We start from the raw sequence: 16,800 nt of genomic DNA, 5'->3' as shown, positions 1-16,800 counted from the left end.
TGTCGGCTGTGAGGCATGTGCCAAGCATGGAGAAGCTTGGGGGCTGCCTCAGTGGACCTAAGGTTCTAGGGGCGACTCTGTCCCTCAGTGGATTATTGTTATTAAGTCCCCTGGTTTCCTCTGTCTCCCTTCATTAGAAAGGTTCAGGAACTCAGAGCGCTTCCTTTTACGCGGCGTTGCTGAGAATTCAGCCCCAAATCCTCCACTGCTGGAGACCCATGCGACGCACTTTCAAAAGCTATGATGAATCTGGGACCGGCCTCTTAAGCATAGCTGACTTCAGGAAGGTGAGCAGGGCCCTGATTCGGGGGAGGGGTCAGGAAAGGAAGGGCAGAAATCTGCCAATCCACTTCCTACCTAGAGGTGGCCCATCTCCTCTGATGCTATACCTCCACCATGGAGCTGTCCCTCCACCAGGGCAGATCGCAGCTCAGCCTGGGTAATTTATATACATATCTTTCCAGGTGCTCTCCATAGATGGGTGACCTGAGTCCTGAGGACTTTCTCAGGGTCATTTCTATCTTGGGGTCATTTTTATATCTTAGGGCACCATGAAGATTCACCCCCCAAAAAATGAGATTATTTAAATCTAGGGACAGACGCTTCAGGATGTCCTGACGAGGCTGTCTCATTTTAAAGGACTTTGTCTTAAACAAAGTTTTATCGTTGGCTTTTCACCCCCACTCCTCTCCCCTTATGCTCCTTCCTCGTTCACTGCCTTGTTTCTGTAACAAAACCCCAACATTGAAGCAAAGCCAAGGGACACATGATGGTATACCATGTCATCACTACTCTCTATGTCTCTAGGAAGGGACAAATAAATCAGGATGACAAGAGGGGAAGAGGCAGGCAGTTTGGCACATGGTGTACAAGGGTGGAGGCTTGGCAGTCCCAGGACTTGAGCTGAAAATCTGTGACTGCCCCTGATTGTCTGAGTCACATTAAGCTAGCCATTTTCCCTTCTCTGTGTCTCAGTGACCCCATCCGGTTTGCACTAGGTGCATGGTGAGGCCCCTTCCGGGATACTACATTTCTACAAAAGTCACTTCTCCCTGGGCCTCAGTTTCCTCATCTGACTCTGCTAGTGCCTTACTGTGTGGCCTTGGGCAAGTCATTTCCCATTTTAGAGCCTCAGTTTCCTCCTTTGTAAAATGAGAAGGTTGGGCTACTGAAGAGCCAAGATCCCTCCCAGCCCTGACATCCCCTGTTCTGAGGCCCCTCCCAGCCCTGGCATTCCCTGTTCTGAGGCCCCTCCCAGCCCTGCCACCCCCTGTTCTGAGGCCCCTCCCAGCCCTGACCTTCCCTGTTCCGAGGCCCTCCCACCTCTGACATCCCCTTTTCTGAGGCCCTTCCTGGCTCTGACATTCTCTGACTGTGGTTGACTGATCCTTTGCAACCACATCAGAGAATCAGAGCCTTGGACCAGACAGGACCTCAGGGGTTGCCCCAGTGATAATGTAGGCATCCTTTCTCAGCTGGGGGTTTGAGCTTGGAACCCCAGAGTCCCCAAGCTGGAACAGACCCAAGAGGGCACTCAGCCCAGTCCAGTCCTGCTGCAGGATCCCCCTCTCACCTCCCTGCTAAAGGAGGCCGGTCATGATGGGAGCAGTGTCCCTGTTTCATTGTGGGATATTCCTTCCTTACACTGAGCTGAAACTTGCCGTTCCCGGCCCCCTCCTCCCCAGCAGAATAAGCTAAGCCTCTTCCCTGGGCTAGCCCAAGGACCCCCAGCTCCCTGCCTCTGCCCACACCAGCTCCCCTAATCTGCTCTCCACTGTTCTCCAGGTTCTGCGGCAGTATGGAATCAATTTGTCTGAAGAGGAGTTCTTTCATATTTTGGAATATTATGATAAAACTTTGTCTTCAAAAATCCCTTATAATGATTTCTTACGAGCATTTCTTCAGTAGGTGATGATGTGGGCTCCCCTGCAAGTGCTAGCTAGTGCGGGAGACGGTGGGCTCTGCAAGAGAATGGACGTGGATGCTAAAGAAATAATAAACTAACGAAACCCAGAGGCCTGCTTGTTCTTTTCAAGGGCTCATTGAAAAGTGGCTCCCTTCTCTCTCCTTTCTAGTTCTGCCCCCCCACATTCAGCTACATCCACTTGATCCCTGATCTCTGACCTCGTGGCCTTCCCCCAGGGCCTATGGCTTCCTGCCTACAACCCTTCATCCTGTGAGATTCATAGGCTCACAGATTGAGAGCTGGAGAAAGCACCCATTTTATAGATAAGAAAACTGAGGCACAATTTGCTCTGGGTCACACTGCTAGGAAGTCTCTGAGGTGGGATTTGAACCCAGACTTTCCTGACTCTTCAGTCCAGCGGCCCATCAACCATGGTAGGGGCCCTCTCCTGGTCTCCTCCAACTGCGGGTGTGGAGGTGGGATGGTCTCCTTCTCTGCCTATTGGGGAGAGATCTTTGCCTGCCCCAGATTCGAGGGGGTCTGAAAACCAGGAGCCTGCCAACTGTTCCCATAGAGCCAGGAGAATCAGAATCTGAGTCCACATTTCTATCCTAATGACAATCATGGCTTGCACCCCTCCTGACAGAAAGGTGAGCGACGTCTAGAGAATTTTCAGCTTTTCACGTATGAAATTCTGACATTTGGGTCAGGTGTGAGAAAAACAAATGAGCATCCTCCCGACCCATAGAGAGAGGCTCACAAGGCACAGTGTCCATATGTGGTGGTGCCAGGGATGGCATCCTCATTTTACAGATGGGTAAACTGAGGCTCACTTTGGAGAGGGGAGAAATGTGTCCAGAATCACACAGGTAGTAAAGGATAGAGGTGGGATCTGAATCCATTTCCTCAGTGCTACCCAAAGAGTGCTGGATTTGAAGTCAGAAGCCTTGGGTCCCCTTTGGACTGTGGCCCTGGACAAAGTCTCAGTTTCTCATTCTAAAAGATGAGAGGGTTGGACTTGGTCACTTCTGAAGTCTCTTCCAGGTCCAAATCTGTGATTCTAAGATCTTTCCATCCCCGTCACCCCCTGGACACCCGCGCTAGACCTCCAGCTTCCACTCCTGACTTTAATGGCCTTAGAATTCCTCATAGAGCACGTTGTGGAAGTCATGGCAGAAAGAAAGCAAAAATCCCTCTTTCATAGTCGGTCTCCAGGTTTTGGGAAAAAGGACCTTGTCACGGAGCTGAGTCAGCTCCTGCTGTTCCTGCTGACGGCGAATCCAGAGCTGGAATCCCAACCCCTCCCTGCCCCCACCGTCCCTCTTACAACCGTTCCTGAGTCTGCCAAGGACACCGCCGTCCCTCCAGGCTCCCAGGTCAGGGGCCTTGGCACGACCCTCCGCTTCTCAATTTCCCTCATCCCTAACATTGACTCAGTTGCCAAATCTCGTTTTTCCTTCAGCCTCCCTTGTAGTATCTTTTCTCTACACACATGGCCTCCACCCCACGTAGCAAGGACCTCATTGCCTCTTGCCGAGATTATTTCAAGAACCTTCTGGTCTTACTGTTTCAAGTTCCTCTCCACTCCATCATCCACCCAGTCGCTAAAGTGATTTGCCTAAAGCACCAGCATAATGATGCTGCTTCCCCGCTCACTAAACTTTGGTGGCTTCCTTTGCCTAGACATGATTCTGGCATTTAAAACCCTTCACAATCCAGTCCCCTTCGACCTTTCCAACATTGTTATTCATTACTCCCCGAGCCCCAGGGGCTAGCCAGACTGCTGTCCTTGTTCCTCAAGCATGGCAGCCCACCTCCCAGCCTTTGCCTTGGTTGTGCCCCCTGCCTGTTATGCATGTTCTCTTTTCCTTTGTCTTTCGGAATTCCTTCTCTCCTTCAGGACTCAATGCCACCTCCATGAAGCCTTTCTTCATCTCCCCAATCCCTTGCCTCCCCTCCCATTGCTTTTAACAAAATTTTGTATATGTTTTGTATTATATTTATAATTAGTATTTCCCCCAGATAGAACTAAAGCTCCTTGAGGGCAGGGTCTGTGGGGTTTTTCCCTTGTATTTATATCCTGAGTACCTAGCTCAGTGCCTGGCACATAGTGCTTAATAAACTGACCGGTGAGATGTTATCATTTGGGCGTCAAGCCCTCATTAGGAACCATGGGAAGCCTACTGGTCTTTGAGTCAGAAAACCTGGTTTCGAGTCCAAATTCCAATGTTGTTTTCAGCTGTGTGAGCCTGGCCACACATTTCGCCTCATTTCCCCCTCAGCCTGATCCCCTCCTAGTAACTGTTGCCCAACCTGCCTTACAGGGCGGTTCTTTGTAAATGAGGAGGAGGAAGATGAGCTCCCCTCTTTTCCTCCCGTCCTGCTGTTAGCTGATGAGGCTTAGCTCTGGAGGTAACAACACCAACCAGTTCCATCCCTTTGCCAGCATCCTGTGGTGCTTAGGAGCGCGTCATCGCCAGATCTTCCGGGTGACTCACCTGCCCAATGCCGACACCGAGGCGGAGGAGCGACTTACCTGGCACAGGCTGTGCCAAGCCCCCCAGAGGCTCCCAGCCAGGCTGATGACAGGATATCACCAGGCAGAATCGGACATTTTCAAAGCGTTGCGAGGTGGGGATGAGACGCCTACTGGGAAAGACAAGCTCGCTTCGGCCCACAGAGCGTGTGACGGGGCTTCTGGGTCCGAGCTGCGCGCTGCCCTGTGGAGACAGGCGGGCTCCGGTCTGTGCACGGAGCGGATCTGAGGCACGTGGGGCGGGAGGGATTATTCTTAGAGCCCTATTGTTTGGGACCGCGCTTAAACCAGCGCCCAGAAGGGTCTAACAACGACAAGCATCAATCGAGCACCTCGCAAAGCGCTTGTGCAAACGTTATCTTATTTATCCTCGTGACAATCCTGGGAGGCGGGTGTTCTTATCTTCCCCATTTTACAGATAGGGAAATTGAGGTAGACAAAGGGTGACTTGCCCAAGGTCACACAGCTAGTGTCCAAGGCTGGATTTGAACCCAGGTCTTCCTGAATCCTGGTCCGGCAATCTAGCCACTGTGTACCCTGGATCAAGGCCTGGAAGGGGCCTCAGGGGTCACCAGGTGCAACCCAGTATTTTACAGGTAAGGAAACTGAAACCTAAAAAATTCATGGGGGGCAGCTGGGTGGCGCAGTGGATAGAGCACTGGCCCTGAAGTCAGGGGGACCTGAGTTCAAATCCAGCCTCAGACCAAACACTTGACACTGACTAGCTGCGTGACCCTGGGCAAGTCACTTAACCCCAATTGCCTTAAAAAAAAAAAGAATTCATGGCATGACCCCAAAGTCCTTCATCATCCCTGTAGACTCTGGTTATTCTCTATTTTAGGATACTGGAATCATTGATTTAGAGCTAAAGGAGCTCAGACCTTTCCTTGACTACCCCTCCCCCCACTTTACAGATGGAGAAACTGAGGACCAGGGAGGTCACATGCTCAAGGTTATAGAGGCAGTAAATGGCAGAGGCAGGATTTGAACCTGGGTCTTCCGATGCTAAACCCAGCACCCTTTCTACTGTACCGTACTGCTGTCCTTGAAGCACCTTCCTTGTCCTGCTTCAGGGCATCTTCATGTAATAGAATCCCTTGTCTCATCCCAGCCAAAGTAGACTTTTTTTGCTATTCTCCACACATGACTCTCCATATTCCTTCTCCTGGCCTTTGCACAGGCTGTGCCACATGCCTGGCATGCCCTCCCTCCTTAGAATCCCCTATTTCCTGCTACAAGAAGCCTTTATTGAGGCTGGTGCCTCCTCATCCCTAAATCAGCTTGTATTTCTTTTGCATGTAATTATACAGATACTCAATTTCTCCCCAGATAGCCTGTAAGAGCTTTGAAGGTCAGCAATGTTTTATCTCTGTCTTCTTATTCCCAGCATGTGCCTGACGTTCAATGTTCCATAGATGCTTGTTGATTGACTGATTGAGCTCCAATTGACCTTGTGTCCAAGGCTCCACTCATGTACAGCTTCTTCCATGTCCATTCCTCCCCAACTCTCCTTGAAAGTTTTATTCCTTCTTCTAATTTCCAACCGGAGCCCTTTGTTTGAATCTTTCCCTGGTCTCCATTGCTTTTCACGATGAGATGCTCATTTGTGTTTGGGTAAAGCATTCCAGGAGACTGTAAACTCTTTGAGGGCAGGGCGTCTTGCATATAATAGATGCTTCACGAATGTCTGAAGAATATATAGACGTCCTCATTCTTTCCTCCTAACAATCCCTGGGAGGAGGAGGCTGCTTGTGAGTTGTAATAACTCACATTTCCTTCATTCCTCAATGGCCTTCTTACCCTGAAAGATTCCTCTGCCCTGCAGCTCCTCCTCTGATTGGGGAGTTCTCCATTTTGGGAAAATGCCCAGTCCAGCCCTACTGGCCCCTTCACTCCACTCTTGCCTGTGCTCCTGACTCTCTGGCATATAGTAAGCACCATATAAACCTGTATAAACATTAGCTAGGTGGCACAGTGCATAGAGCACCAGGCCTGGAGTCAGGAAGATCTGAGTTCAAATCCAGCCTCAGATACTAGCTGTATGATCCTGGGCAAGTCTGCTGCTGCTGCTAATGCTGCTGTTGCTACTGCTACTGCTCTGACACTCTGGGCACAGTTTGGGGGTGGGTGGATGGATGGTGCATAAAGCAATTTGAAAACTCATTGCCTCTCTTTCACAGAGGGCTTTTGGGAACAGAGTGTGTGGTGTGTGACGGTGGGTGAGACAGCAGTTTTACAATCATCTGATCTAACAACCCAGAAACAAAGAAGAAAAATCTTTCCCTTTTCTCCTGTCCCAGAGTCAAGACAGGGCTTCATGGAGAGCAGCGGGCACCCTGGCATCAGCCCCAACTTTGCCATTTATTTTTTGTGTGCTGTCAGGCCTCTGTTTTCTTCTGTGAAAAAGGAAAGCATTGGACGAGATCAAGGGCCCTTATCTTTTTGTGTGCCGTGGGCCCTCCGGGTAGGCCGCCTGGAGAAGCCCAGGAATCCCTTCCCAGAATCGTGTTTTTAAAATGCATAAAATAATATTAAGTGGGAAAAATAAAATACTATAAAATGCATAAAATAAAAATGCACATGGTTACAAAGGAAACCAAGTCTATTGAAATAAAGACGCATTTTTCCATCCAGATTCACGGACCCCTTGAAATCTATCCATGGACTCCCTGGGGAGCTGTGGATACCAGGCTAAGAACCCCCAGCCTCAATGACCTCTTAGGTCCCTTACAACTTTAAATCCTATGAACTCAATCTGGGTCTCAGTTTCTTCATCTGTAAAATGGGGGGGGTGTATTATGTGACTCCCAAGGTCCTTTTCAGCTTTAGGTCCAGCATCCTAGGATGCTCAGCGGCCAACCTCCTGTGGCTCAGTAAGCCCAACTAGACCATGTTATAACATGTTCTTCCTTTGCTGTCTACACGGGCATTCAATGTGTAGACATGGACTTGGTAGCAGGAAGAAGCATAACCCAGATGGAAACCCACGCTGTGCCACCCCATCTACCTCCCCATCCACCACAATGACCAGGAGAGAAGACCCAAGGCCGAGACGCTGTACTCTCCCAGACTCCCGATTTCCCCACACCACGCCCCTCCCCCTCTGCTGCTCCAGCTACCATGAGAGCTGTAGATGCCAACCATACCTTGCTGTCTACACTGGCATGTGCTGGCCATGTGTAGGTTTGCCCTCTGCTGTCCCCTACCTCTCTCCTCCCCCAGTCCCCCAGTATTCCAGTGTCCCTCCACTCATGTGATACCCAAGCCCCTCCCCAATACACTTGTTAAGGTATGATTCCCCAGAACTCCCCAGAGTACCCCAGATGGTCTCTGCTGTCTGCACTATTGTAGGATGGAAGGACAGTGGGAGCTTCCATCAAGCTGACTGTTTACATACCATCGAGGCTTGGAGGGCGATGCCCTCTAAGTGTCAGAATTTGCTGGCTTGCCCATCCATTTTTAGAGAGGATAACTTATTTACATGATTATTTCTGTTCTCTTAAGTGGCTTTTCTAAGAAGCCATCTAAGAGTCTTTTATGGCTTCTGAACGAATGGGGCATGAGAGAGGAAAGGAAATAGACTTCCTCAGTTGGTTGCCAGTGAATTTTTGCAAGCCTGGCCTGAAATGGAGAAATGGGTGAGGGTGGGGGAACTGGTGGAGATGGAAGTGAGGTGGTTTCTTCTAAGGGTTCCTGAGTTCCGTGTCAGAGGAAGCATTTCATTTTCCAGTCCATTCAGCACAAATTCACTGAGCACCTACTATGTGCAAGAGAGGTAAGTGCCAGCTACTGAGGGTGTGGAGGAAAGGCAGCAACTGTCACTCATAGTACTGTTACTAATTGTGAGGGTAGAATTAGGAGTTGGAAGCTTGATCCATTGAGCATGCAGAAGGTTTTTAATATTGGCGTAAGATAAGGTTCTCAGGGCTCAATGGGTGTTAGAGAGGATGGGTGAGTACCATGGGAAGTATGTCAAACACCCCTTTCCTCCCCATTTCTAAGACCTCCACCCCCATCCCCAACTCCTTTCCTTGGCCCCCACTGCCATATATACATATATGCGTATATATGTGCATAAGCACACACACACATATAAAACATTTATACATCTATAGAAGCATTGTATCTCTATACTACATCTATATATAAATTTTATTACACATAGATAGATAAGAGTATACATGAATTGGACAAGATTTATTTATTCAGCAAGCATTTATTAAACACCTACTATGTGCCAGGAATGATAGTTGATGCTGGAGATACAAACGTAAAAATAAGGTGGTTCTTTCTCCCAAAGATCCTTCATTCTTTCCCAGCTTTACCCTTCCATCCTGGGACTTCTCCACCTTATCCCAGCAGCCTTCTCACCCTGGAAGATTCCTCCATCCCTATGGTCTCCCCTCCTCCGATTGCCTTCTCACCCTGAAATATACCTCTTTTCTCACTCCTGGAGCCTCTTTCTCTAATGGCTGAGTCTTTCCCTTTCTTGCTGCCAAAGTCCTGGGCCCTGTCCAGTGGTTCAACATCACAAACTGATCGTGATTTCATCAATGAGAACAATTAACATCGGCTTTGCTGCTGCATCCTAAGGATGGGGGGAGCTTTCCGGGTGACTGGCAGCTGAAACCTTCCCTAAGTGTTATCTCCCTCCTTAGAACCAGAGCCACCTGAGAACAGGACTGACTGTTCTATTTGTATGCCCAGTACTTAGAACAGTGCTTTGCACTTAGTAAGGCCTTAATAAATGCTTGCCACTCACTCATTCTTTCCTCCAAAGAGGAAAATGCTTCTTTCCAGAATAATAGCATGGAAAGGTGAGTGGTGTTGGGGAGGAGCATAGATGGCTAGATACGCATGCTGGTGCCCTGGTGGGCGGCTGGAGGGGATGAAGCATGGGTAGGCTTTGGCACCATAGAGAGGGCTGAGGTTGAAGGACGACTCTCCCTAATAGGGTGAGTCCCAAACCAGAATGGACTAGTTGAGCTTGGGGAGAATCTCTCCTTACTGCCTAGAAGGTTGTTGTCTCTGGACAGATCAGAAGGGCAGCAGCCAGCCAGGCGGCCCTCCTAGAGCTGGGCGGGCCTGGGCTTACACTCACCTTCAGCTCATAATCGTACAAGACTCTTTTGGGCTGATGTCCGCCTTGGCGCTTTTAAGGGTGTCTCCTTTCTGCCTTGCCCTGTGGTACCTGCCTTCCTCCCCTCCCCCAGGAAAAAAGTAGAAAGAGAACAAGTAATGCTTTCTCCCAGTGTGATCTGGGAGAAGTCACTTAACCTCCTCAAGACCTCAGTTTCCTCATCTGTAAAATGGCCTCTGGGGTCCCCTCCAGTTCCTGAGTTGCTATCTTAACTGACACCAGCAAAAAGAAGATAAAGACATGGCAGGAAAAAATCAAGCTTTCCCCCCGAATCTATTTTCAAAGTGCTATGCTTGGTGCAGAACTAGAATAATAATGATGATGAACATATCTATAACTCTCCAAGGTTTACCAAGTATTTTCATATCCTGTCTCATTTGATCTGTAAGGTAGTTGCAATGTTGCCCTGTAAGGTAGGTGGATTTATCATTCCTATTTTACAGATGGGAATATGGAGGCTGAGAGCCATTAAGTTATTTTCCCAGAGTCACACAGCTAGCTTGTCTGAGGCAAGATTTAAATGTAGGTCTTTGCTAAGGCAAGTGCAATGCCCACACTGCCTTTGAAAGAAAAGACAAAACAAAGATACAAATGAAATATACAAAGAAACAAATATACAAAAGATACAACAAATATACAAATGAAATGAGCCCAGTACTGGTCCACAAGGACCTCACGGTCTGCAAGGGAAGATACAGCCTGGATACTTCTAAGTTAAAGTAGAGGGTAGAGTTTGAGGGGGACAAAAGGGAGATCCAGATTACATGGTTTGGGAAGATATGGTGAGGGAAATCACTTTCCTCTGGGGGAATCTGGGAAGGCTTCATGGAAGAGGTGGCACTGAAGCTGGGCCTTAAGGAAGAAGATCCATTAAGTGGTAGTAAAGAGTTACAGTACTTCAGACATGGGAGTTGGCTGCATAAATCACAGTGGTACAGGGGAGTAAGGAGTAAGACTGGAAAAGGAGGCTTTAGTGTGGAGAGACTGGAATGCTAGAATAACGAGGTCAGGCTTGATCTTGTAGGTAATAGGAAACGTTGGGAGGCTTCTGGACAAGCTGGACAATTGGAAGATTAAGCAAGGAGTGTATCTCCAGGCAACCGTTGGAGGCAGGGAGGAGACTGTGATAGTCATCCAGGCATGAGGTGATGGTGACTGTGGTAAGCAATGTCTCTACGAGACTTTGCCAGCATATCTTGATTGAATGAAAGGGTGATGAAGGATGGGGCTGAGATGGTCCTCGGGGTGTTCTAGGGGAGGGGAAAACATTGAGGGGACTAGGATGGTTGGCATGATACTTGGTGTAATGCTCCGTTTTTCTGAGACCCAGAAGAATTCACTTATTGTTTTTCAAATTCAGTTTTCCTGGGGGAGGAGGGGAGGATGTCTGCCTAGAGGGGCTGCTAAGTTCTGACAGGATTTCCACGCCCCACGCTAGAAGCCATCTGGCTTTTTTATCAAATGCATTCAGCCCCCGAATCCTGCCTTATGTTACCAGTCAGGAAGGCAGGACAGTATCGATCTGAGGGACAGAAGGGCATCAGCTGTTGCCAATGATCCTGGCAAGGGTACCAGTCTCTCTCCCCTCTGAGAGGTCCTGTAGCCAACTATCAAAAGCAGTGAGAGCCCAGGCGTCTGGGCTGCTATTTCTAGTCTGGCCTACAGGGCTAAATGCAGACAAGAGGAGAGCAAGGGACATTTTGTGACATTGGAACATAACCCTGGGGAAACTGGTTATCTGGGGCACTTTCCCTGGGTGCCTATGTCTCTTTTCTCTTGTGTTATGAGTGTTCTTTGGGAGAATCTCACGAGTTGGGCAGCCCCTTCCCAAGCTATCATCTCCTGTATATACTCATGTGTACCTGTTCTTTCCACTATTTGAATGGAAGGTTCTTGAGGGCAGACACTGCTTCACTTTTATCTTGTATCAGAATGCCTTTGATGTAGTAAATGCTTAATAAATGCTTACTATTTAATGGGGCTGTGCTGTGAACTGCCTGAAGTCTTTGCGCATTATAGATGAAAAGACAAGTGACCACTCTGAGGTCAGGAACAGTTTAATCCTTGACAATATTTTCTGAGAATCTTCACTCTTCTCTTAGGACTTACCTTGATTTGTTGTTTCCTAAATCTCTCTGAGAAATGAATTTCTCCAAAGATACTTCCTTTGAAAAGCAAGCCACCATTTGCTCCAGCTGAAGTATGGTGTGTGTGTGTGTGTGTGTGTGTGTGTGTGTTGGGTGGGGGGAGTGGGGGAATTTTTTCTTTGCCTTAGGACTCACACAGCCTTTCCTGGATCCTATTTTGAATTCCCATCTTTTTAATCTTCTGCATTGGAGTAAATGCGAAACTTTTCTAATTACCATTTTTAATTTGCATCTTAATTGCCTGTCAGAGTGTGAAAAGACATGGTGGTTAAGGGAAGAACATTTTTCTTAGCTCCGATGGCATGATGTGAGCCAGCAGGAAAAACACCCGACTGCAGAGACGGCTTCGTCATCTAGAACTCTTTTCCTGGCTGCCCCCCTGAGAACAAATCACTTTGCCATCCGCGGCAAACATATTTTAACATTTCCCTTATTTGAAAGCACTGTCTCCTGAAAAAGCCAGCTCACTCCTGGCTGCCAGAGCAACATGGAGGCCCCAGGGACCCCAGAATGTCTAAATCTGGTGTGGGCAAAGAGAATAGCTCGGGGTCTCAGGGCACCAGTGGACTCTGGGCTCAGTTCCTCAACTGGAGCAAGGCTTCGGTCCTCTGCCTGGAGCCCTCCTACGCTCAGGAAAGACAGGAACTAGGAAACTAGCGACTGTGAGTGATGGGCAGGAATAGTGATTCTCTCTCCTGTAACATCTGATGTAGATAGGTGTGTGTTATCATCTCCAGCAAGGCTTTTCAGGAAAAAGTTGCAGAGGCAGATTTCAGCTCAATACAAGGGGGAAAAATCACTCTTGAGCATCTCCAAAGTGGAGGTTTCCTACTGCAGTAAAGTTCCCTAGCCCTACAGAATGGCCATGGGCATGACCATCACTCATTTAACTCCTATGGCTCCTTATTACCTCCACGACCAAATTTGGCATTTAGAGCTCTTCATGACCTGGACCCATCCTACTCTACAGCCTTATGCCACATTCTGCCCTTTCATGTACTCTCCAGTACAGCTGCATTGGCTTTCTTGGGGTTCTTCACACACGACCTTCACCCACTCCCATCTCTGAGCCTTTGTACTGGCTCTCTCCCATACCTGGAATGCCTTCCTTCCTGACCTCTGACTCTTGGCACCTCAGGTTTCTTTCAAGAGTCAGCACATGCTTGACTTTCTGCAGTACCCCCTTTTTTGTAGTAACCCCCCACTCCCCGCTAATGCCTTCCTCTTAAAGTCTACTTTCCAACCTTTTTGGATACATCTTGTATCTACATATATAGGTATTGGCTGTCTCCTCTGCTAGAGTGGAAGCTGTCTGAGGGCAGGGATGTTTCTCTTCTGTCTCTGTATCCCCATCACATGGTGTTTAATAAATACAGGCCTATTAATCCATTGATTGATTAATCACTGAAGGTTTCCAAAGCAATGGTTTCAAGGCCCTGTGCCAGGGACCCTGCTGAGGATTCCTGAGTGGTGACAGCTGGACTCTAGAAAGCTCCCAGCACCCTCCTAACTCTGAGGGTCTGTGATTCTAGGGGGGAATGCCTTGCCCTCAGAGGGCACCCCAGCATGCCAGGGGAAGGAAGAGAGATGAGGACCCACCTTTGAGCCCAAGTTCTGCCCCGTCTAGATGTGTGACCTTGGGCAGATCACTTCTCCCTAGGAGCCTCAGTTTCCTTATCTGTAAAAGGGTGATAATGATATTTCTATACTGATTTCACAGTGTAGTTGTGAAAATCCAACAATATGAGGGACATGAAAGGCTTTCATAGACCAGAAAGGGTTGTGTGTGAAAATGAATTAAGGTCACATACACAATCTCTTTGTCTTTCTCTTTCTCTCTGTCTCTCTGTCTCTCATACATACACACACACACACACACACACACACACACACACACACACACACTCTGTACTGAAGGGAAGTCCTCCCTCCTTGAAACTTTCACTGTGTTGAAGGAAAGGATAGCACATCCATCTCAGCCCTGCCGTTCCCTGTTCTCAGGCCCCTCCCAGCTCTGACATCCTCTGTTCTAAGGCCTCTTCCAGCTCTGATGTTCCCTGTTCTCAGGCCCCTCCCAGCTCTGACATTCCCTGATCTCAGGCCCCTTCCAGCTCTGCCATCCCCTGTTCTCAGGCCCCTTCCAGCTCTGCCATCCCCTATTCTAATTCACCTCTGACCAATCTTCGATCTTACTGATTCTAAGTTCTTTGTCTAAATCTTGAGTCCTCCACAAGGACTCTAGCATGGCAGCTCTGCACACCTGGGCCCATTTACCTCCTGCCCTAGGCCTTGGGGTGGGTGGGTGGTGACGTAGTTGCGGGGGCTCTGTATCAAGTCCCCTGGTCTTCTGGTCCTGTTCTGTCTTTCTGGTCTCACAAGTAGCCCTTAGACTGGGCACTCTGACTGAGTCCCCTCTTGGGTCCCAGGCCCAACAGTTGGGCCCTTTCCATTGCCTGTCATTCAAGGCCTTTCCCAATTTCTGCCATCTACTCTTTGCCCTCTGTTGTGCATGCACTCTTTTGCTCTGCCAAACTGGGCTGTTAGGTATTCCCAACCTGCCATTCCATCGTCTCACCATGGTGACTTTGCACAGGCTATGCCCCATTCCTGAAATGCCCTCCCTCTCTCGACTCCCTTCAGAATCCTTGACTTTTTCCAAGGCTCAGCCCGAGGGACACCACCTTCAAGAAGCCTTCCCTATTTCCCCCAGTTCTCCTAAAATCACCCCATACTAGTCTTTGTGCATGTCATGTCCCAGGAGAATGTAAGCTTCCTGCGAGCTTCCTTGGCTTTCATCCTTGTGTCCCCACTGCTTAGCTTAGGGCTTAGCACTTAGGAGGTTCTTTGTAATCATGTGGATTCGCTTGTTGAATTCCCTCCTTTCTCACAATGTGCCTAAGCCTCTGCCCTGGTTTTCTGCCCTGGACCTCTGAGTCTCCAGGGCTGGGTCCTGCCTTGTCCTCAGAGCTCTCTGGGGAGCCTAGACTTGTCTTCATGACTGAGTCTTCACTCGCCCTGCCAGACTTCCCTGATTGATGTCCATCAGTTGTCTCCCAAGATCCTTTCTCTGCTTCCCTGAATAGGTTCCAACCTGCAGCCGACCACTGAGCTCTCCATCCACCCCCCCCCCCAAAGGCTTCTTTCTAGAGTTTCATGCTGGGATGCTCCCTTCCCTGCCCTGCTGGGCCTTCCAGTGTCTTGCCCTCCACTCATGTCCACCCCAGGTCAGACCCAGGCTGCCACCCATGGAGCATCTCCCCTGACCCTATCTCTCTGGAAATCCAGGGTCTCTGCCATTCACCAGAAGGGACACTAGCCAGTCCCTTCTTCCCAACCTTACAAGCCCTCCTGAGGCAAGTGCCCCTGACCTTCCAGAGCTTGTCCCAGAGAGTGGGCGTGACAATGAGGCCAGCTCTGGCTTTCTGGGATTTCAGAGATTTTCACATTTTATTTTACATCTTTGGGAACAGCAGAACTTGGCTGGGAAACCCAGCGACAAGCCAGCCTTCGCTCAGCCACCCTCTGCAATCTTCCCTGGCAGCTGGTGCGGGCTGATGGCATTGCACAGAAATGGATGGGTGCTTCTTGCTTTAGCAAGAAAGAGAAAAGAAAGACAAGAAAGCAAAGGAAGAAGCCAAGAGGAAAAGAGAGATAGAGACGGGGGCAGAGAAGGAGGGAGTGAGGGAGGAGAAAAAAGACTGACACAGAAAGATAAAGAAAGGGGGAAGGAAGGAAGGGAGGAGAGAGAAAAGGAAGGAAGGGAGCACAGCTGGGAAGTATAATTTTACATGTATTTCAGAGCCAAGCTGAATGTCACAGAAGCAATTTGGGGCGGGTAGATACACTATCTATGGGGACTGTCTGCTCCTTGATTTTTTTTTCAAAATAAAGAGAGAGACAGAGACATACAGCGAGAGAGAGAGGCAGAGAAGGGGGGGAGGGGAGACAGAAAGACAGGGGTGGGGCAGAGAAAGGGGGAGGGGAGACAGAGACAGAAAGAGAAACAGAGACAGAAACAGGAAAGAGACAGAGAAAGAGAAAGGAAAGGGGGGAGAGACAGAAAGGGGGAGAGACAGAGAAAGGGGGAGAGAGAGAAATAAAGATAGGGAATGAAGAGAGGAGAAGAAAGGAGAGGTGAGGGGAGAGGACAGCAAGAGAGGGGAAGAAAGGATGAATGGAAGGAAGGAAGGAACTGGGGATGTTTAATCTGGCATATAGAAGTGGGCCTCAGAGAGTACAGAGCTTGCTGTCTTCAAACAGTTGAAAGGCCATGGCATGTTCTGCTCGGTCCTAGAGAAATGAACTGGGAACAAAGTGGGAAAGCCACAGAGGGGCCGCTGCCTACTCCGTGTAAGGAAGGATTGCCTGGCAATCGGCGCTGTCCACCAGCACTCTGGACTGGCTGCCTCAGGGGGCAATCACTGAGACTCTTTCAACAACGGCTTCATGACAACTTGTCAGGGAGAGGTCGGCCTGGATGGATGACTCCAGGAGTTTGTCGGGGGAGGGGGCATGAAGACAGAAAGGAAGGAAGGAGAGAAGGAAGGGAGAAGGGAAGGAAGGAAGGAAAAGAGAGAGGGAGGGAGGAGAGGAGGCATGGATCTTGGTCAAAGGAACTATGGACTTTTTGGATAGAGAACAGTCAGGAGGGCCATGAGAGCTGTCTTCAAATGTTTAAAGAAGGGACTGGCCTTCTGCTTGGCCCAAGAGGAGTAGACGTTCCTGCATGGAGGCTGCCCACTAGGGCAGAGGCTTCAGTGGTGGCTACATGAGCCCGTGGTAGAGGGAATTCCTGTTCAGGTAGGAGGTCAATTAAGTCGACTAGCACTTATTAAGCACTGACTGTGTGCCAGGTATCAAGCTAAGCTCTGGGATACAAAGAGAGGCAAAAACCCACAACCAGCCCCTGCTTTCAAGGAACTCACAGTCTATTGGATTAGAAGGCCACTAAGGTCCCTTTCAGCTCTGAGGTCCCATGACTCTTTGAAAGAAGAAAGGAGAGGAGAGAGAGAGAGAGAGAGAGAGAGAGAGAGAGAGAGAGAGAGAGAGAGAGAGAGAGAGAGAGAGAGAG

Source organism: Vombatus ursinus, unplaced genomic scaffold (assembly GCF_900497805.2).
Source record: "Vombatus ursinus unplaced genomic scaffold, bare-nosed wombat genome assembly UNPS02010394.1, whole genome shotgun sequence".
Taxonomy (NCBI): domain Eukaryota; kingdom Metazoa; phylum Chordata; class Mammalia; order Diprotodontia; family Vombatidae; genus Vombatus; species Vombatus ursinus.
Note: the sequence above shows the minus strand (reverse complement) of the source record.